The sequence below is a fragment of the Hyperolius riggenbachi genome, chromosome 3 (genome assembly GCF_040937935.1).
Source record: "Hyperolius riggenbachi isolate aHypRig1 chromosome 3, aHypRig1.pri, whole genome shotgun sequence".
In the NCBI taxonomy this organism is placed as follows: Eukaryota; Metazoa; Chordata; class Amphibia; order Anura; family Hyperoliidae; genus Hyperolius; species Hyperolius riggenbachi.
In genome coordinates, this window is record NC_090648.1 from 425,957,414 (window position 1) to 425,979,982 (window position 22,569).

The 22,569-nt window shown below is 42.3% G+C and overlaps 1 protein-coding gene across 1 annotated transcript in view; it reads left to right on the plus strand.

The window, feature by feature from the left end:
- The window catches only part of HBEGF (heparin binding EGF like growth factor), a 68,626-nt gene that overhangs the window by 1,228 nt on the left and 44,829 nt on the right, over positions 1–22,569 (plus strand). The window lies entirely within an intron of this gene.

Below are 22,569 nucleotides of genomic sequence, written 5' to 3' on the forward strand. Positions count from 1 at the left end.
AGGGCCTAGTGTGATCTGACCCTAATAATTATCATCAGCAAGATGGTTCTTGAAACCGCTTTCAGCAGCATATGTTGAGGATAGTGTAATTTATGAAATTCTGATTCACATTAATGGTGTACAATATTGAGTTGTGATTCTGGACCCTTTCATACCAGGGTTGCCAACCTTCTGTAAAGTCATGGGGCAATCTACTCAAATGAATGGGGCACTGAGGACTAATTTCCAGTTTTCTATCCTAGAGTGTCTGAGCTGTGTGTCCGTAACCTTTTGCAATATGTTGACCATTTGAGAGCTGGTCTGCAGAGGCTTCACATAGCTTTCTGAGGGGTTGGAGTATAGGGAGAGACCCTGTTTAATCTGCCTCTGGCTCAGCCTAACCTTTCTGTAACTTAAGATCTTCTGGATTATGGATTCCCCTCAGTTGTCTCACCCACGTTTTTCATTTTTGCTCCATATTTCTGGGTGAGAAAGTGGTACAGGTATGAGAAAATAGAAAGATGGTCTTTTCAGCCTTTCCAAATGTAATTTTGCTTGGAGTCATGAGTCACAAGAACCAGTCTTTTAGGGGAGTCATAGGACAAGGATTTTTGGGCTTGTTCTCATCAGAAACATAGAATGCATTCTGGTTGATTGGCTTGTTCTTAACTGTCAAAGTTCATAAAATATGAGTGTGTATTTTATTTGTTTGTGCAGGTCAGTTACAGGCCACTAGCTAACAAGGTGAGGGAGGTAGAGGACAACTCTACTTTTACTTTGAGGCTGTGCTGTTTCCTGATGCGTATTTGTGTGGTGTTACAACCGCTGCAATTCAGCTGCATTTAAATTGCACCCAAATTGCACTGGTAGACATGACACTGAACTGCTCAGCAAGAATGCAAATCAGTCGTCCATCTGAAAGAGGCCTAAAACATGTCCATTGCAGTGATAGAATGCAAAATCTGGTTTTGCAGGACTTCTTTGGACACTGGATGGAAGTTGGATATGTCACAGATAGCAACAGACACCAATGGAGAACTGTGAATAATGGGGACAGTCACAGGATTGGACATAATGGGGACAGGATTGGATGCACTGTGAACATCTACAGCACAAATACAGTCTAGTGTGAACCCAGTGTTACTCTTGTGTCTGAAGCCTTGTAGAAATACTAGGATGAACCCGGAGGCAGCTGTTCAGGGTCATCTTGGCCAAGAATCTTGCGTATTCAGGTGTCTCAAACGATTGCTTCAAGATCCAGCCCGCCAGATCTTTGAGGGACCATAACTGTGAAGTGCACGTTGCCTTTCTTCCCCTCTACATAACAATAATACATGTTGATCAGCTTAAGGTCACCTCTCTATGATCTTGTCGCTAGAGCTGTCATCCTAGGGATTATGTACCTTAACATGTTTCGTTTCTTTTATTTTGTTGTATATTGTCTTTGTGCAGACACTAAGTACTTGAGTATGGACTAATGGGTAATAATGGGTCTTAAAAGTGGATCCGAGGTGAACTTTTACTCATTGCATAATTGTGTTCCTTTCCTATTGTTTATAGGGCATTCCTCAAGCCAAATACTTTTTTGTTTTTGTTTTAATACTCTAATTCCCTATAAACTAAATCAACCACGCCCACAGGTTTTCAGAGAGCCTTGGCAGTAGCAAGGGCTCATGGGAGCTCAGTCTGGGCAGGAGGAGGAGGAGGTGTTACTAGCCATTGATTTCAGAGGCAGAGGGGAGAAGGGGGAATAGGTTTTTTCACAGGCTTAGTGATCAAGATACAGATAAGCGTGCCTCTGTAGTGTTTACAAACAACATGGCTGCTGTCATTGTATCACATGAAGAATTAATCATTTTCTATTAAAGCAGTTTGCAGCTATATTTGCTGTGTAAACTATCTAAACTTTAGATAAGATATATAGACAAGTTACTAGTTATAGTTAGTTTTTCATCTCTGATCCGCTTTAAGTTGACTATACAAACATGTTTACTAAGTCATTGCAGAATTACGGAAAACAGAGCGAATATATTTTGGCCATATACCGGCACAAGCGTTGGCAAGGAGGCCCCCATAGAGTTACATCTTAGTGCTGTCACGGCTGTGCTCAGATGGGAAAAGTTGCATTTTTCTTCTCCCAGGTAGCACCATTGTATGTCAAATGATGACACATGGGGTGTTCCCAAACACTGGCATTTGGCTGCATGATATTGGAACCGAAAGGAGCGCGTAGTCGGGAGGCTGAACTGCCAAACAGGTGAGCTGTTCAGCTGTCTATGGCAAACAGGCTTAGAGAAATTACTATTTGCTAGCCTATAGAGGTAAGCAGTGTAGAAAAGAGAAGGAAAGGAATATATTGGCACAAACTGAAACAAGTTTGCTGTCATTCTTGGCATGGAGGACCTAATTTACAAAGTCATCTCCAGAGATCCACAAATGTCTCCCATTGGGATATCATAATTGAATCAGCAAACCCTGGCTAGATTATTTAACCCATTTGCAGCTTCAATAGAGTTATCTCATTTGAGATAAGTGCACTGCTTTTAACTTCAGGGAGCAGAACTTGTTGTGCTTTAAATTCTTGGAATGCTTTGATCTCTCTCACTATCAGAAAATATAGAAACTGAAAGCAGAAGTCATCTGTTATTGTCTCACACTGCCCCTAGTGACAAGATTATAAATACACATTACAACAGTAATAATTAGAAGCAAGAAAATGTAACAAAGAAATAAAGTAATAATAATAAGTGCTAAAATAAATTGGCCTGGAGCACTTGCAAGCCTCTAAATAAATTAGCTTAGAGTCAAAAGAGTCCGCTGTTATGTAATAAAATATTGCAGCCCCTGCATGGGTTATAATGGAACACAGTGGGGGTTGCTAAAAAGTTAATAAATTAGCAGCTTTGATGTTGAAGTCTCATGCAGGTATTTACAGTAAGAACACTTTCTAAATGATTTTTAAGCAGCTCGGACTATGGATCAATTATAGCGCAGGGGAGGGTGGTAAGCACCAAACTCTTAATAGACCACTTAGAGAGTGTTGAACTAATCCTATCCAGTTTCATATGATCTCCCCTCTAGGAATGACTTAGTAAATCTCAGTCAGACAGCTTACATTGGGTTGTTACTACAGTGTTGTAAAGTGATGCTAAAATCAATAATTCCAGCATATTGTACGATCAGGTTTAGATTTTAACAATACTATATTCTCAGACCAGCTTTACTGCAGTCCCCTGGCTGTTTCCTGCCTCTCGTCCCATGCTGGGGCTGCTCACAGCCTCTTTCATCCTGTGCATCCTTTGTTGTTTTGCACATGCTGGCTTCCGCGTTACTGGACTCACTTGTGTTATCAGAGAGGAGAGGGAGCGCAATGGGAGACAGGTGTTCAGGAACATGTGACCACTTTTGTGGCAGTAAAGTTAAGAGTAGAACCTAGCAGAAAAGATTTTGGGCAATAAGTATACATTTTATAATGTAGATCTTGTCCTCCTCCAACTCCAGCTCTGAACTCTGGATTTGGCATTGTATATAATGCACACTCAAAACCACTTAAAGTGGACCCAAATTAAAAATACAAGATTTCAGAAATAAAATCTATTTTCTAAATTATAATAATAAATAGCAGCCTTTTTTCAGCTGTATGATGACAAATATAAAATATTTTACATTTATTGGAGGAACCCATCCCTTCCTTTCAAATTGCCGGGATTTTTCCGGCAAACTGGTGGAGTAGATGGTGTCCGGCAATGGAGGAATTGCTAATGGCTGCTACCAGTATAACCCTAACTATGAAAAGAGAAGGGTGAAAAGCATGCACTGAAATGATCATAGGTTTGAAGGAGTGTTTATTTATCTTTGTATGTGTCAGAGTGGTGCAACTAAATATTTTTAATTAAAAAAAATGTTTAGTTTGGGTCCGCTTTAAAGAGAACCTGAGGCGGGTATTTTAAATCCACAGAGGTATGTCCTGTGCATAATGACATGCCTCTTGGTCTCGCTATGGCCACCTCTAGTTCCTTCCCCTCCCCCCCGGGTCTGCTGTGCCCCCTCCCCCCCCTGAAAAAAGCGCTAGGCTAGCAGCTTAGCTTCTGATTGGAGCAAGCTCACGGCGGCGGGGACAGAGGCAGGGAGTGCTGATAGACTGTCAGCCTGCAGGTAAATACAGGGCTAGTGACAAGCAGATTGTTGCTAGATTAGCCCTTTTTTCACGGGGGCACAGCAGACCTGGAGAGTGGGCTAGAGGCGGCCATAGCGAGACTCAGAGTCATGTCATTATGCACAGGACATGCCTCTGTGGTCTCTTAAGATTTAAAATACCCGCCTCGGGTTCTCTTTAAAGCATAATTACCCTGACACTTTAAGGACATAAAGCTAAAGGCTTACGTATGCATTGATCTTCAATAAAGGCAGCCATGCACAGGATGCACTGATGTGCAGCGCACAAGTGTGCCCATTAGACTGTGCACTGCAGTCTTTTGTGAGGATTTGTGGCCTGTGCTCCCATCAGTTGGAGGGTGCATAGCACAAACTGCCACTCCCCCTCTGTCATGAAGGTGGCATGGCCATGCTGTAAGACTCAATTCCTTCATCTGCTGTATCGGCTCTTTGTTAGTGCTAAGTTGGTAATGGTCACCTCTATAAGTGCTTTTGAATAGTGGTAATCAGTGAGAAGCTGTTGCCCTTTTCTGCTTATCTCTCTCTCTCTCTGGCTGTCCTTGGCAGGTTTTGGTATGTCATATCAGTGGTTGTGTACATAATGCTTGTGCAGGTCCAATGTAGAACATGCACTGGGGCCCATAGCTCTTACATGCAACAGTCATATATGTTGGTGGTGGCACACACCACTGACTGCAGCACAGCCACTTTTATTGGATTTTATTTGAACTGATGAGAAATGTACTTTTTGTGTCCAGTATAATTTTAACATCTATTCTCAGCCATCCGTCATGTGTAGTTACTGGAAAGTCGCTCCACAACACAAAATAGGATACACTCGCCCTTTGTTTTCACCACAGGATAGGTGGATCAAGGGAGCTTTTGGGGTAGGTTGTGCCTCCTCTGCCTCTTATAGAAAACAGGGCTGTGGAGTTGGTACAAAAATCATCCGACTCCTCAGTTTATAATACCTCCAACTCCGACTCAGATGACTCTAATTAGCATACAACAATCTTGTTGATTGAAAGTACAGTGTGTAACATGAAAGGCATTCCATCACTGCCAAAGCTTAGGAATTTTAAAGCTATATTAAGATCTGCTTTTGGGAACAAAACAAAGCTCCTGGCCAGAAAGATGACACTGTACCCTTTTAGCTATCCAGGCTTGTCATTGCCAACGTGAATGCCCCGACATTCAGCCGGGGCAATGCCCCATATCATCCAGGTTCCAGTGTGTAGCTCCTCCACCCTGCAGAAAAGGGCCTTTGCCTTCTCTATATCTGATATAGACCAGGGCCATTTTCTGCAAGGGGGCAGATCTGTACACCGGAACCCAATGAAAACGAGGTTCCACTGAATCTTATTAAACAGACAATGTGTTGGGGCACTCTAACTTTGAAGGACTGATGCACCTCTGTGTTTATGTACACAACAGAGATGCAATTTAACTAAACTTGTACCCTGCAGGAGAATGATGGGATTCTTCCTCCATTACACATTCTTCATGCACGATCTGAAGATGGATCAGGCCCTAGGCAATATAACTGTGGGTACATGTAAGAGTGAGGTACTCTGCAGGGTAATGAGGGGATTCTTCCTCTATTACTGTAACGATTGTGGAGTTCTCTCCGTAATCAGCGCACAAGACGTGCGGTGACACTGCGGAAATCCTCCACAAACGTATAATTTGCGAGAACCCAGCAAAAGGTGCAATGCACCTGTAGAGGGAAATTCCTGTCGACAGGGGGAGCCGTGGAGTGCAGAGGAACAGTTTCTCTGCCCTGCCACACACGCCAGACAGGAATTGCACGAAGGGACGAAACACGGGGCAAGATAGCCCCGAAAGAGATTGAGCAAAGGGACAGATTGTATGTGTGTGCACCAAACTAGTCGCCAACCCGCGACGGTGCATACACAACAGCAGATATGAAGTAGGAATGCAATCGCGGGAGAGGCGATTGCCAGAGGTGACACAAGGCTACAGCAAGGCAGAACACGAGAATAGCAAAGTCACAGCAAATCATACAATGAGGAGATAAGGAAAATAATAAACGATAACTAAACGCGAACACCGCACTCATTCGCAACAGTGCACGCGTTTTATGCGCGGACCCCGCGTGATAAGCACAACAGGGACAAGCACACCTAACTAACCACCGACAAACAAACATAAAACAGAGGACGCGAGCGTTTGCTTAACGGTTACCTCATCGAGCCTCCAGCAAGCGTTCGTAGCAGACAAGACAGATACACGGAAACAGGAATACGTAAGAGATACGATCCACTGCTCTTACCGTCAGAGCGAGTGTGATCCAAGTAAGGCAACAACAGAACAGAAGGGCCTACCAGCAACAACCGCTGCTCTGGTTAGCACCCCACAGACAGACAGACAGAACAGGCAATACAAATAATGCAATCCTAACTGCACTAGGGAAACCTGCCTAGTGCAGTCCCAGGAATTACTCTAGGCTAATCTTCAAACAAAGAGCAAGGCTGACACTCCAGGCGAGTGTTCCACAGGACTAACTCTTATGACCAGCAACTTACTGTGGGAAACATAGCTCTTTATAGAGCAAGCCCACAAGGGATGTGGCTAGGCAATCTGCATGACAAACATATGCAAATTCCTCAGCAGCAAGCTGCACAACTGAACAGTGGTCAAAAGGCTGCCTGCCTGCGCAGGCAGCCACGCGGATCCTCACAATTACACATTCTTCATGCACAATCTGACAGATTTACAGGTGATAGACCACACCTCTGCGTTCAATGTGCACAACATTCTCAGTGGATTCAGCTCTGCAGGGAGTGCATATACTGTATAACTTAATTTGTAGTTACCAACCCCAAATTTAATGACATATCAAATTAATTGATTTCGTGAGTTTGAAAATCATTGCAGCCGGTTTTACACCTATTTTTTGCTTTGTGGTGGAATACGATGCTCCTGCCGCATCCCACCGCAACGCAAAACATAAGAAACGTATGACCCTGAGGCAGAGAGCATGGATAGGGTCATATGCACGGTGGCGTAGTGGTTAGCTCTCTCGCCTTGCAGCGCTGGGTCCCTGGCTCGAATCCCAGCCAGGGCACTATCTGCAAAGAGTTTGTATGTTTCCTCCCACATTCCAAAAACATACAGATAAGTTAATTGGCTCCCCCTAAAACTGGCCCTAGACTACAATACTTACACTACATAATAAAGACATATGGCAATGGTAGGGATTAGATTGTGAGCTCCTTTGAGGGACAGTTAGCGACAAGATATATATATATACACTGTGCAGCGCTGCGTAATATGTCGGCGCTATATAAATACTAAATAATAATAATAATAAAAATGCATAGCGCTGCCCCCTGCTCAGTGACATACTCCTTGCTGGGCCCCTCTGGTCCAGCGCTATGACTATATTGTCGAATATAGTTCTTGCGGCTGCACTCCCCTCGAGCATAGGTGCACCGTGTTGGTGCAAAGTATGGCACACAACTGCTCTTGCACAACTTTTAAGCATGTTAGCCATTTATCTAATAGTAAACTACAAAATCACAAAAGGAGGCACTCCACTGGTTTGAACTTGCGTTCAGTTTATTCCATGTCACACACACACACTACATGTTACAGGCTGGACCCTTCAGAGACCTGATGAAGGGCTCAGCCCATAACATGTAGTGTGCATGACATGGAGCAAACTGAACGCAAGGGGAAGCCAGTGGAGTGCCTCCTTCTGTGATTTAGTCATTCACTGTGTGGTGGCAGGAGTGGGGTACCTGCCTGGAGGATTGGCACCGACAACAGGTCTCCTTTCCCAGATAGAGCTAGTATTTGCCTAGCTGTAGTAGCAATGAGAATGTTGATATCACTGAAAACCATTATAAGGGTTTCTGTGAACCCGAAATAGGGAAACCAGACACAGTAGTGGCCCCAAAAAGTAGTGGTTGGTCCAGGAGGTTGATGAATTTATGGCAGTCTGGATGTGAGCAGGATAGTAGATCTGGACAAACTGAACTTCAAATAACAACAAGAGGGAAGGAACAGAGGGAGTCAGACATGTTTCGGTAAGACCCAAGTGGTTTCAAATGGACCTGAACTCAGACCTTCATCTCTGCTCTAAAAGATAAGCAACAGCGTAATAACATTTGAAGACAAACATTTTTTGTTACAGCTGATACAAATCTTGCAATAAATCTGCAGAGTGTCTACTTCCTGCTTTCACGGAAGCAGACGTAGGGTTAACATTCTGTGTTTACAAATTAGCTACTCTGCCAAGGCAGCCAGCTAACACAGCTGAGAGATCAAAATACAGTTGTGATTAGTCACAGATGAGGGGGGATTAGACAGGCTAAACTCTAAATACATACAGGGTGCATTTCTGTATGTTTACCTTCTGTCCCGTGCAAAAGTTCAGGTTCACTTTAAAGAGATGAAGAAAAAAAGTGTGTGTGTATATGTGTGTATCTATTGCACACAGAATGAGCATACAATTCATAGCAGTAGGAAGGATACGTTACAGGGGCTGTGATTCACTAATCTTTTCTCATGAGTCACCTCTAGTTATTGTTGCATCAGCTTTTCTGTTTGATTACCTAGTCCTAACAAAAAGTACAATAAAGTGCTATGAAAATTTAGCTAGTCAGGAGCATCTTTCTTGCATGTTCACTGTCGGAAAAGATTTTGCTTACAGCAATGCATAAAAACTTGAATTGGATGCAATCACTTTTTTTTTTATTTGCACCAGTAGTATGCAAAAAGTATTGTATAGGAGAAAGTCTCACTCTTTATAGTGGTCAAGAAATATGTTCTATTGGTTCAGTGTTACTGAGTTCACAATGTGTTCAGTCTTTAAACCTCCCAGATGCGGTTAAGGTCTTCCAACTTACTCTACCTAGGTGATAACACATTCCTCTCGGAGCCTTTTAAAAGTTTATATAAACAATAAGTCCAGTATCAGAAAGCCCTCGGAGGGGGGTGGGGGGATGTTAGCCTTCTCTACCATAGCTGGGATTCAGGAAATCTCGAAGAACTGTAAAAAGTCTTGAAAGTGGAACTGTACTGATATGTGGGAGTTGGGCACACGAGGGATGTTCTGATAGCTCCTGAAAATCTTGACTGCCCCGATTTGTGATGACTTATAGATAGTTGCCCAAAAGAAGGTCTTCCTTTGCCTCTACCATGGCAATCAGCTTTGCCACTCCTGTACTTGTATCTGGAAGGAGGCCAGGACCTGTATGTGGTCTTCTCCCTCAGTTAACTTTCATGTGATTTCATATACTCTGATTCCTATCTGACATGATGGCTTGGTAACACTACACGCTTTCTTGTGAGTCAGCCATTCAGCTCACGGCTAATTTTGGCAGGACTGTACATAGTTAGTAAATCTGTATCTGATTCATTCCATAATGTATGAGCAGCATAAGACGCAACTCCTCCAGATGATCATCTTTCAAATTCACTTTCACACCTTATGGTGGCCATACAGGGTACAATAAAAATGTTCGATTATCTCGTTTATTCGATCTAAATAATCGAATGAAGGTTGAAAATATTTTTTTTTCGATCAAGAAATTTGAACGATTATCCTGTTTTTTTCGAGAAAAATCAGATCGGACATGCTGGAAAAATCTTTATATTTGATCTAACGGAATAATCAAACTAAATTATCTAATCGAAAAAAAAATGAAAAATTGTACCATGTATGGCCACCTTTACACAGATGCTCAATATAGTACCCTTTCATCTGAGTGTAAACCTGTTTATTGACAGCCTAGTAATGTGATAAATGAAGCCAGGTCTCTTAACTCACAGTTAAATCATTTACATAATATGATACAGCTTCAAATTCAGCAATGTTGTATACATGGACTTGAAAAAGCCCTAATTGAGTGGCGAAACGATCGTCGACCAAACCAGCCTCCGCACCCCTTGTACAACTCTGCACTTTATGCTGCTTAACCTTCAGTGGGATCTGATAAGTATTGCTTGTCTTTTACTACCTGCCATTTTTTATGAAGATGTGAAGTAAAAGTTTGAAGTTTTAATATATAAGTGAGTTGCTCCAGGAATCTGTTCTCTACTGTTGGATTCAGCAATGTTGTATGCCAAGTCTCTGCATTTTCTATTTGTGCAGTTCTATAGAGCTGCTATTTCAACAGTTTTCTTTTTTTTTGGGGGGGGGGGGGGGGGGGAGTACGATAGGTGGGTGAGCATTAACTTCCAAGTGGAATCGCTGCATCCCCGCAGCAGAACAAATAATTTATTACCAAGAAATAGCCCTGCTAAGTTCCAGGACTCGCAGGCTTTTCTTCCTGGAAGAGGCAGAGCTTTGGGCTGTAGCTCTACCTCCTCTGCAGTCAATCTCCAGATTTTAAAGGATACCAGAGCCCAAATGAAGATGAGAAACGGGGGGAGCAGGCATGTATGGTGAGCTGTCCTGTTGCTCACCGCTCCCCCGGTTCTTCTTTCTGCCCCCTACTATACCTGTAATTGCCCTCCGGACCTCTTTTTTGGTTGGCCTTCAGCGCGTCTGTGCTGGCCGGGCTGCACGCGTACTACAGCACGGTATCGCTGCCGGTAGCACTCTGCGCAGGATGTCACGATGACCTTTCTCATCTTCATTTGAGCTCTGGTGTCCTTTAAGAGGGCAAACTCTCTATTTAACTTGGTAACTGGAAATCAATTGGTTGGGATAGACTTAAAGGAATACTGGTAATTGCCTGAGATGTTTGGCTTCTCTCATGGTTTGGTTACGGACTTGAAAGAAAATATTGATAAGCGATAGAAAGCTGATTGTACTACTTTCTGAAGTTTCTTGAATATCTATTAGTAAATGTTACTTTACGGAAGCAGGCATTTTTATAAAAGTAGCAAAAAGCTAGGATTGGAACAAAGTGAAGATTGTTCTTTCGTGTGATTGTTGCAAAGAGTGGTACTTTATGAGCTAGTTACCTGTGTCCATCTCCCTAAGTAAATAAACCAGTATCTGAATTTTTTTTTCAAGTCTTTTGTAACTTTTGATATTCATCAAGTAAATATTACATTTTTTAACATTTGAATTAAACGTTTATCACTGTTTATTACATTCTTGTAGCTCCTGCTGAAACTTGTTAAATGCCACAGATGCATTGTTTGTTTTTTACTGTAAATGTTGTGCAAATGTTTAAAAAAAAAAAAAATCTACCAAACTGTATTAACGTTTAGCCAAAATGTGGTGTAAACACTGTAAATAAAAAAGTTGGAGGCAATATTTTTGAATGCTACCCCTGCATGCCATTGTGAACTTTTTCATTAAAATCTGAGGATTTGCACTTGTTTACCTGGTTACCCAAATGCTTAAAAAACACCTGGCCCAAATGCCAGTGGGAACATAGCCTTATAAGTTCAGTTCTGCTGCTTCTGTGTCTAAGCTAATTTTAATCTATATCTGAAGGTGCAGGGGTGGCGTGGGTGGTGTTTGGGTAGTTCACATTGACTGGAAGCCAGTCACACATGCTATTTTTCTTTTTTTCTGGCTGTGGTTCGTGGTCACGATGTGCTGGATGTTGTTTATCACCCTACTGGAGTAAAGAAGGTAAATAGCGGGCCTGTTAATTTGGCTGCTGCTTTTCACCCAATGCAAATGAGTGGCTGTGTGCAGATTTGGTTGCCAGGTACGTGATTTGTGCACTCTTTTATTGTGTAAAGTAGCTGAATGCCAATGCCCAAGGAATGTACAGTAGCCTATCGCTGGCATTCAGTTATGTAGTAGCTGAACGCAGGTGCCCAAATCAAGCACATTGAAACAAAGACAGAAAGTATCAGTTAGAATTTGCACTATGGGTTCCATTCACAAAGCATTACCACATCCTGGGATGCAAAAAACAGCTGATTTTACTGAGCACTTTGTGAAATATCTCTTTGCTAAGGCTGTTACCACTAGGGCTGTGGAGCAATTTTGGGTACCTGTAGTCGGAGTCAGTGGTTTCAGTAAACTGAGGAGTCGCAGTTGGATGATTTTTATTCCAACTCCACAGCTCTGGTAAGAATTAGACTGAGCAGTCAGAGTCATTTTGCGTACCTGGATTCGGAATTGGAGGTTTCATAAACTAAGGAGTCGGAGTACCTCATTATTTTTAATGCACAAAGCACAGAGCGGTAAAACCAAGATGTTCGGTATTTATGTCTAGCCCAGAACTGTTGGTAACTAACAGACAGCGATTCGCTAAGGTTATAGAAGGGAGGAAAAAAAATACTAAACCTGGTCCAGGAGTGTCTTGTAGATGTTCGCTCCCAATTATGGTGTCCCCTTCTGTCCTCCATGTGTCCCCCATGTCACCCTAGCCACCCTTTCAATAAATGAAAGCACCAGCAGCGTGGTCCATCTCATCCATCGAAGCCTGCAATGATCAGAGTCCTCTCCATCACTGTTCCCCTAGTGCCAGCTTTTGCTGATTGCATCATCAGCAGAAGCTGGCACAAGGGCATCAGTGATCGAGAGGAGAGATCTCTGATCGCCGCAGGGCCCTGATGGATCAGGTGTGCCATGCTGCCGCTGCTTTTATTTATTCACATTTATTCAGAAATAGTGGAGGAGAACACGGGAGGGCAGAGGAGTCATGGAGACAGTACAGGGACTCCCTGTATTGTAGTACAGCGCAGGCGCCAGAATGCTTCCAGCGATGCACACGCTTGGGATTAGGAAAATCATAGTCACGGGACATGCAGCATTTTGGCCGTGTTTGCTCTCAATGCTAAGTATTTTAGCGATGCAAAATCTCTTTTCAAGTGATTTAGGGGTTGAATATTTTGTTTTTTTAAATTAAGTTAATTATACTTACCAAATGTTTTTACAATGTCCTGCTTCTGCCTTTATCCCCGACCCCCTAGTAGAAGAGGTCAGTGGCACGTCTCTGATTGGTCCTAGAAAAGCACCTACAGGGCGGGGCTACAGACAGAAGCTGGTCGTTTGGACACCCTGTGAGTATATCTAACGATTTACATGTATAAAAACGCTCATTGGAAGCTCTGTATGGTTTACTGTACAGCGCTTCAAAGCTCCTGCAACCCGAGAAATGCCTAGGAGTTACTGCACACAGGGCTTGCACAATTTAAAAGCACTACTGTGATTCTTGGTGTGCCCCAGGCCTTAAAGTGAAGAAAAAAAATACTGAAAGGTGTTTTACTAGTGGTTATAAAGTGGTTGAAGACCTAGCCAATGCAAGCCTACTACATGGGTGTAGAAATCCTAAACATTTTTTCCTAAGCAGCTGTGGAAAACAACTTTGTTGTTTTCTAATAAAGTGTGTTTTTCTATTATTTTTATATCTAACTTGTGACTTTAGCCCGTTTAAAAAAGGGCTCTAAGTCTGTTTCTTAACACCGCCACATGTCAGTGCGCATGCGCGCACCGCCGCCGCACACGCCCGTCCGGCTAATAGGCTCCGTCCTGTCCCAACAGCTGTCCGTGATGCGCAAAAGGCACGGACCCAAGGACACAGGGACAGGAGTATGCAGGGACAGTTAGGTTTTATTATAAGTGATGTAGGTACATTATTTTGTAGATAATCTTGTTAAAGTTTGGATTTAAATTTGGATTGTAATTTCCTGTTAAAAATGTCATTGGTGTACTATATTCTTTTGCCTTGTATTCCGTTAATTTGTTTTGTTTTGCTGGTTTCTGGATAAAATATGATCGTGTAGTAATACCTTGCTCACTGAGTGACTCTTCGTGGGTGGATCTTCTCCTCCCCGCCTATTATGTTCATACTATATTGGTTTGCTGATTATGGATGTTTTAACGGTATAATGTCAAGTTGCTTGCTTTTGATCTTGCTATTATGGAGTATATTTGATATATGGTTTGGAACAGCCAGAGTAGTAGCAGCAGCAGCAGCAGCATCTTCTAAACTTAGATACATGAGAAGATCAAGACACTGTACGATCGTGACATCCAGCTATACAAGAACAAATACATACATCGTTGATGAGTGGTTTGATATATCACTAAAATTGGTACACTTTCATATGAAAAATGACTGTATAATAAGAAACAATCGAAGGAAGCCCCTGCCCTTAGGAGCTTACAATCTAGAGGGTAGTGGGTTGGAGACATTAGGGAAAGAGACACAGGAGTTAGCAGATGAAGCAGTAAGCCTTCATTGCTACCCATAGCAAATTATAGACTTATCTGAAAAGATGTGCTTTGAGAATATGCTTGAAGGTTCACCACATCCACAGCTGAGCTGATAATTCTATACTGCTACATTCACATTCTTCACATCTTCCCTCCACTCTGCGCTGCGTAATATGTTGGCGCTCCTTAAATACAATAAATAAATAATAAACTCTGATGACTTGTTTGTATACTTAAAAAGCTTACATTTGAAAAAGTCACAAGCTCATTTCGGCGCGGCGTTAAATACCGATATTACTAGCAATATCAGTAAATAACAATTTAAGCGCAACGTTAAATAACAAAATCGATAACAAAAATGGTAAATAACAACTTTAACTGCGGTATTACATTATCAGTAAATTTACCGATAATGTTGAACCTAAGTATAACCTAACCTCTCCCTACTTTCACACAGAACCCTCCCCTGGTGGTGCCTAACCCTAAGACCCCCCCCCCCCGGTGGTGCCTAACCCTAAGATCGCCCCTGGTGGGTCCTAACCCTAAGACCCCCCCCCCCCCCCCCAGTGATGCCTAACCTTAACACTCCCTGATCCCTGCTACCAATACTACGATAAATTTCGATTTAATTGCAGCTGCCTGCTAAATAGCGTAACAGCTTTCTATATTACGATAAATAAGAATTATGCCCACATATATCGATAAATAACCATTGCATCCACATATATATTGATAAATAACAATTGCGCCTATTTTTAGCTGCGACTTTTTCAACTGCTCCTCTTAAAGGGAACCAGAGACGAAGCACCCTCATGTATTGTACCATATATATCAGTGGGAACATTAGAGAAAACACCTACCCTGCTCTCTGTTTCATTATTTACTGTTCAGATTGCTTCTTATCAGCCCAGATAAATTCCCCGACTGAGCATTCAGTCTGGCTTTGTTCAGGAATCTTTATAGCTAAGTCTGTCTTCTGTGCTGTCTTTTCAAGCCCAAGCCTGCCCCCTTGTGGCTCTGCTCAGGAGTCATTATAGCAAAGTCAGACTGAATGCTCAGTCAGGGATTTTATCTGGGCTGATAAGAGATATCTGAACAGTAAATAATGAAACAGAGAGCAGAGTAGGTGTTTTCTCTAATGCTTCTTCTGATATATATGGTAAAATACATGAGGATGCTTCGTCTCTGGTTCAAGACTAAACTTTTCTGAAACCCCTTTCCCCTACTTCTAGGCTTTGTGAACCAAGTAAGGTGAAAAATCAAGGTGAAATCAAGATGCACTTTAATGGTTTAAAAGGACACTTAAGTCTGTGGAAAAAAATGAGTTATACTCACCTGGGGCTTCCAGCCGCCCCCTGCAGCTGTATTGTGCCCACGCAGACTCCATCAGATGATCCTGGCCTTGCCGGCAGCCACTTCCAGTTTCGGTGACAGGAGCCGACAGGCAGGGAACGCGAGTGATTCTTCGCATTCCCAGCAACAATAACGCCTTCTATGCTGCTATATGATATATACTCTATGCTATAGCAGCATAGAGGGCGCTATTGAGGCTGGGAACGCGAAGAATCACTTACGTTCTCTGCCTATCGGCTCCTGTCACCAAAACCGGAAGTGGCTGCCGGCGGGGCCAGGAGCATCTGATGGAGTCTGCGTGGGCACAATACAGCTGCAGGGGGCTGCTGGAAGCCCCAGGTGAGTAAAACTCATTTTTTTCCACAGACTGAAGTGTCCCTTTAAGGAATGTAATTGAAATGAAATTGCCGTGGAGACAGTGGCTTAGGAATGGGGATTTAACCTACTACCAGGTTCCTTCCTGCTCCCTCTGTTTTGGCACATCACTAGTGGGGTCCTTGGCTGTGAACGGCTGCTGCTTGCACCGTGCGTATTCTCGCCGCCGCCTGCTAGCCTGGAGATCAGTGAATAGGATCACAGATCCCATTTACTGATCTAAGTGCCAGTGTCAATGATCACTGGTATCAATGAGATGCCTGCGGTCATTGTAACAAACTAATTTACATGCACACGCATTACTTCCTGTTTGTGTACTATTAGTAAATAGCAGGAAGAAAATGCACGAGGACATCTTGGGGCTAAATAGTAAAATTACTGTACTTTTTTAATTTGTATGTATTGAAAGTATATTACAGTTATTTTTTACAATTATGGGCTTGTAATTAGTGAGAGACGCAAAACAGAAAAAAAATACACCTTTATTTCCAAATAAATTATTGTCGCCATACATTGTACTTGGAAAATATTTTAAAAGTTTCAATAACCGGGATAAATGGGCAAATAAAATGTGTGGGTTTAATCCATAGTAGAACGTTTTATTTTAAAACTATAATGGCCGAACATTGAGAAATATTTTTTTCTTATTATTCCCTTTAAAATGCATTTAGAAAAACATAATTCTTTGTAAATGTACCACCCAAAAAAAGCCTAATTGGCGGAAAAAAAACAAGATATAGATCATTTTGTTGTGATAAGTAGTTATAAAGTTATTGGTGAATGAAAGGGAGGAGCGCTGAAAGGTGAAAATTGCTCTGGTCCAGAAGGGGGAAAACGCCTTAATAGGGAAGTGGTTAATGATTTATATAGTGCCATTACTTTTCGTCGCACTCTACAGAGTATGAAAGATAAACATATTGGCCCATAAAATTCCAGACATTGATTCATAATAAAAATAATAATAATAAAAAGCAGAATACAATACTGTATAATTGTCATAGTGGCAAATATATTGCACTTGCAGGCATGCAATCTGATAGAATGAGGAGAGAACTAGGTTGGAAAGTGATTTTCATCCAGGGTGGTTGTGTTTTTATATTGTATTCAGAAAGGAGCACATCTTGGCCATAGGCTGATGGGGAATGGCCCAAGTCACACAGTATGGTTGATCTTTGCAAGCAATGTCTCAGCCTGTCACACATCCCTTCTGCCTGTGTTCAGTGAGCAGCAGCATCCGGGTATTCATCAATCCTGGTCAGAGCTCAGCTCCTTCTTCAGTGCTGTAATATGACCCAAGGAAAGTGTCAGGAAGCCCCATCAATAGCTTGGGAATGCTGTGGGAAGTCCGAGCAATCAGACAGCAGGGTAGATCCAAGGAAGTGACCACAGCTTTCTGTCCACAGTCACCCTTTCATTTCCAGTTCCTTAGAGCTAGTGAGCAGGTAAAATAAAGATTAACCTCTAGCCTGGCAGCAAATATAGATTTTCAAGGACAAAGGTCATCAATGACTCTTGTTCAATTGGCTTAGTCTGGCTTTTTTTTTTTTTTACAAACTTTTAGCTGAAAGCAATGAGGCTGATGTTGTGACAAGTACAAAATGGAGGGCAAATATAAAATCTGCATTGGGGCCCATAGGAATGTAGTTGCCACTGTTCAGAGGGATACAAACATTCTACTCAATGATGCTGGTCTGATTCTTGTTACAAAAATTATTAAAAAACATGAGGTTTTAGAGAAATTATTTTTCATCAGTGTGTCCATTGTGATGTGTCTTAAAGAGAATCTGTATTGTTAAAATCGCTCAAAAGTAAACATACCAGTGCGTTAGGGGACATCTCCTATTACCCTCTGTCACAATTTCGCCGCTCCTCGCCGCATTAAAAGTGGTTAAAAACAGTTTTAAAAAGTTTGTTTGTAAACAAACAAAATGGCCACCAAAACAGGAAGTAGGTTGATGTACAGTATGTCCACACATAGAAAAATACATCCATACACAAGCAGGCTGTATACAGCATTTCTTTTGAATCTCAAGAGATCATTTGTGTGTTTCTTTCCCCCATGCACTGAAGTTTCAGGCTGCTCTTTTCTTCCTGCAAACAGCTTTGCCCTTGTTTGTAATTCCTCAGTATGTGAAAGCCCAGCCAGCTCAGAGGACGATTTATCCAGCTTGTAAAAGATAAGAGAGAAGAGAGAAGCTGCTCTAATCTAAATAACACACAGGCAGTGTGCAGAGAGGGGCCTGGAAGGGTGAGTTCATAGCAGAACCACAACACTGAAGAACTTGGCAGCCTTCCAGACACAGGCCGACAAGTCTGACAGGGGAAAGATACATTGATTTATTACAGAGACAGTGATAGTATAAAGTGCTACAGTTAGCCAGAACACATTAGAATAGCTTTTGGAACTTGTAGGATGATAAAACACAGGATGCAATTTTTGTTACGGAGTCTCTTTAAGGTAATTTTCTAAACCTGTCAGCTGCAGTCCTGTCCTGTTCTGCTATAACCAGATATATAATTTCTAATATAAAATACAGTTACCGTTGGTCCATAAATACAGTATTTGGACAGAGACCACTTTTTTTTCTAATTTTGGTTCTGTACATTACCACATTGATTTTTCAATGAAACAACTCAGTTGCCTCACATTTTTATGCAATCGTTTTGTTCACCCCACTGAGATGCAGTTGAAGTGAAGACTTTCAGCTTTAATTGAGTTGTTTCTTTTAACCGCTTCCCCACCATAAATAAAATAAAAAAAAGACAGATTTTCACATATAATGCTCCTCATATTTATTCACCAATAAATGTATTGCTACTTATCACACCTACATGATCTATATATTGTTTTCGCCACAAATTAGGCTTTCTTTGGGCAGTACTTTTTGCTAAAAATTATTTTATTTTATTTGCATTTTAAAGGGAATAAGAAGAAAAAGTTATTTCTCAGTTTTTAGCCATTATAGCTTTAGAACAATGTGTTCCTAGTACAAGGTATGGCAACAATATTTTATTTGGGAATAAAAGTGTATTTTTACATTTCTTTATACTTTATCAATCATTGCAATCCATAATTTGCCAATATAATGATGATATACCTTTATGACATACACATTAAAAAAGCAAGAAGTTTAGAATCAGGATGATACCATTAACATGCTGAACCATCCTGATTCTAAACTTCTTGCTTTTACTGATGGCTAACACGGTAGAATATCCTACTGCACATATTAAAAAAAAAGCTGAGTCCTTAAGGTAACTATTTATGGATTATTTTTTTATGCCAGCGTTAAAATTAATGGTGAATTTTTTTTTATTATTTATTTCAATATATGTAGGTGTGTTTTTCCATTTTGGCCACTAAATGGCCCCACTCTATCCTGTGAATGGAACAGTACACAGGAAGTAGTGTAAACCTCTATTTTAACTTTATAAATAACCACTGGCATCTCATTGATGCCGGTGCTCATTCACTACGAGAACTCTCTTTTCAAATATTTATGGACCTAACTGTATATAATACTATATTATATATATATATATATATATATATATATATATATATATATATATATACACATATATATATATACATATATACCAGAAAATGGGCATTGGCACAGGGACCAGCACTGACTCATGATGACAAGGACCCTAGGTTTATCTGGATAAAACTGACATTGTACACATTATGGCAAAAGTGCAATAGTGCTTTCCCAGCATATCGTGAGTTACAGACTACCCAGCAAGCTCATGGTGAAGCAGAGCTCATTGGAGTGTGTAAGGGGCTACAAAGGACCAAAAAGCCCTGTTACTAAAATGTTAAGCAAACAAATGTTTGTCTTAAAACAGAAGGAATTCGCGATAATTCAGGTTGGAGTGAGCATATGATGTTTTGCCCGATGCATCACTGCTGAATACGCATGCTAGCTTACAAGGACAACAAGGAATAATTTGCATATTTAGCAATGATGCATTGTGGGAGACATCATATGCTCACTCCAACCTAAATTATTGCAAATTCCTTCTGTTTTAATTTGCGATAATTTAGGTTGGAGTTAATTTTGACCTTTAACCCTCTGGCAGATAATCCCGACACTGTATCGGGGTGAAAAAAGATGCCCATTTAGATAATCCCGATACAGTGTCGGGGTAAAAAAAAAAAGTTTCCCAGCACTTTACCATGGGTTGCCCTGGAACAGGGTGCACAGTCCCCTTTCTCCGGACGGTCCCCAGTGTCTCTGATGCCTTCTGGTCAGGACGAGCCTTCAGATCCCGCCCTCCGATCCCGTCCTCTGGTCCCCTCCGGTTCGCATCTCTTTCCGCATCTCTTTCCGCGTCCCTCCACCCTCTTGTGCCCTCCGATCCTCTCCTCTGGGCCTTCCGATCCCGTCCTCTGGGCCACCGATCCCGTCCTCTGGGCCACCGATCCCGTCCTCTGGTCCCCTCCGGTCCCTCCGGTCCCTCCTCCTTTCGCGTCTCCTTCCTCCTCTCCTTTAGCCACACGCAATGACGTCGCACGTGAAGTCGACGCTAGGGGGCGCGGCGGTAAATTTGTATTGGATTGAATACACATGTATCCAATCCAATACTCAGTAAAAAATAACAAGTTTGAAACAGTATAAATAAAATGACACATAGGAAAAAAAAAAAAACACCATTTGCTGTTTGGATTTTGCTGGTGACACTTGCACTGATATTTCTGCTGATTTTTCTGGTTTTGACCCTTGCTTGGACTATCGACTATTCTATCGACTGCCGCCTGGATTTGACCCTTGCTTTTTGATAACGACAACGCTTTGATTGCCGCCTGGATTTGACCCTTGCTTTTGGATAACGACGACGCTTTGATTGCCACCTGGATTTGACCCTTGCTCCGAATAACGACTACGTTTTTTCTGCCGCCTGCCCTGTAATGGCTTCCAGCTCCCGTAGACGCCTCTCCCCGCGAACCCTGATGCAGGAGTTTGATGACAGCGAGGATGAGCAGCTGTTATTCTCAGACTCAAGTGACAGCTATGTGGCGAACATGTCATCATCTGACTCAGAGTCTGACAGCGATGACTTCACCGAAGAGGTTGAGAGCATCCGCACATGGATCGCTAAAGACCCTACCCAGAATAATCCTGCCCCCCCGCGATTCCCATTTACAGGCGAACCCGGCCAAAAAGTTCCCTGTGATCCTAACCCCCTGGCCTATTTGAAACTTTTTTTGGACGAGGCCATAATCCAAATTATAGTGGAGGAGACCAACCGCTATGCGGAACAGCAGCCTGGTCCATTCAGGAGGTTTGCTAGGGGAAAAAGGTGGGAACCAGTCACCCAGGATGATATATGGCTATTCCTGGCCATCCTCATCCTCCAAGGGGTTGTGGGGAAACCCCGCCAGACATCATATTGGAGCACCAACCGACTGATTGCTACACCTTTTTTTGCGACTGTCATGTCAGAAAACAGATTCAGCCTCATCATGAAAAACCTGCATTTCATGAATAATGAGACCTTTGATGAGGCCACCCATCCTGCCCCCAAACTGTGGAAGATCTACGACCTATTTCAAATGGTCATACGCAAATTTCAGTCCGTGTATGTTCCAGAAAGAGACGTTAGCGTAGATGAAAGCCTAATGGCGTATAAGGGGAGACTTGCCTGGAAACAGTATATCTCTTCCAAGCGTGCCAGATTTGGGATAAAATCGTTTGTATTGTGCGAATCTAATTCCGGATATATTTGGAATGCCATTATATACACTGGTAAAGGCACACAATTTGACCCCAGCTACAGCCAGTTTGGCCTTGCATCTGCCTCTGTCCTCTCCCTCATTTCACCGCTTCTTGGTCAGGGATATTGCCTGACCACAGATAATTACTACACCTCCCCTGAACTATATGAACACCTCATCAGACACAAGACTGATTCATATGGCACTGTCCGGCCTAACCGTCGCAATCTGCCATCAGCCTTTTCAGCTCAGAAGCTGAAGCCAGGGGAAATCACAGCATGGCAGAAGGGTAAACTGATGGCCCTCCGCTGGAAGGACAAAAAAGATGTTTCCGTTTTGTCAACAGTCCATAACACTGACTCTGCTGCAGCCAAGAATCGTGCTGGGAAGACAATCCAGAAACCCCAGGTCATTCTGGATTATAATCAGACAATGGGTGGGGTGGACCGTGCTGACCAGTGCATAACATTCTACCCCGTTGTGCGCAAACAGCAGCGCAAATATTACAAAAAAATCTTTAGACATCTGGTGGAGCAGTGTCTTTGGAATTCTTATGTCCTCTACAAGAAACAAAATGACAGGCCTCTTCCTCACTTTGACTACATTTTGAAGGTTTGTGAGGAAATATGCTTACAACATCAGCAACCACAATCTGAGGCGAATAGACCAGGACGTCGTGCCTCCTATGTCGTAAATCCAGTGCGACTAACAGGACGTCATTTTGTAGAGCATGTGCCACCCACTGAGCGCAAAGCAACACCTACCCGCATGTGCGTTGTGTGCTGCTCTAAGAGGGGGCCGAATGGAAAAAAGGTGCGCAAGGAGACGCGCTTTTACTGCCCTGAATGTGATGTAGGACTTTGTGCTGTCCCTTGCTTTAAAA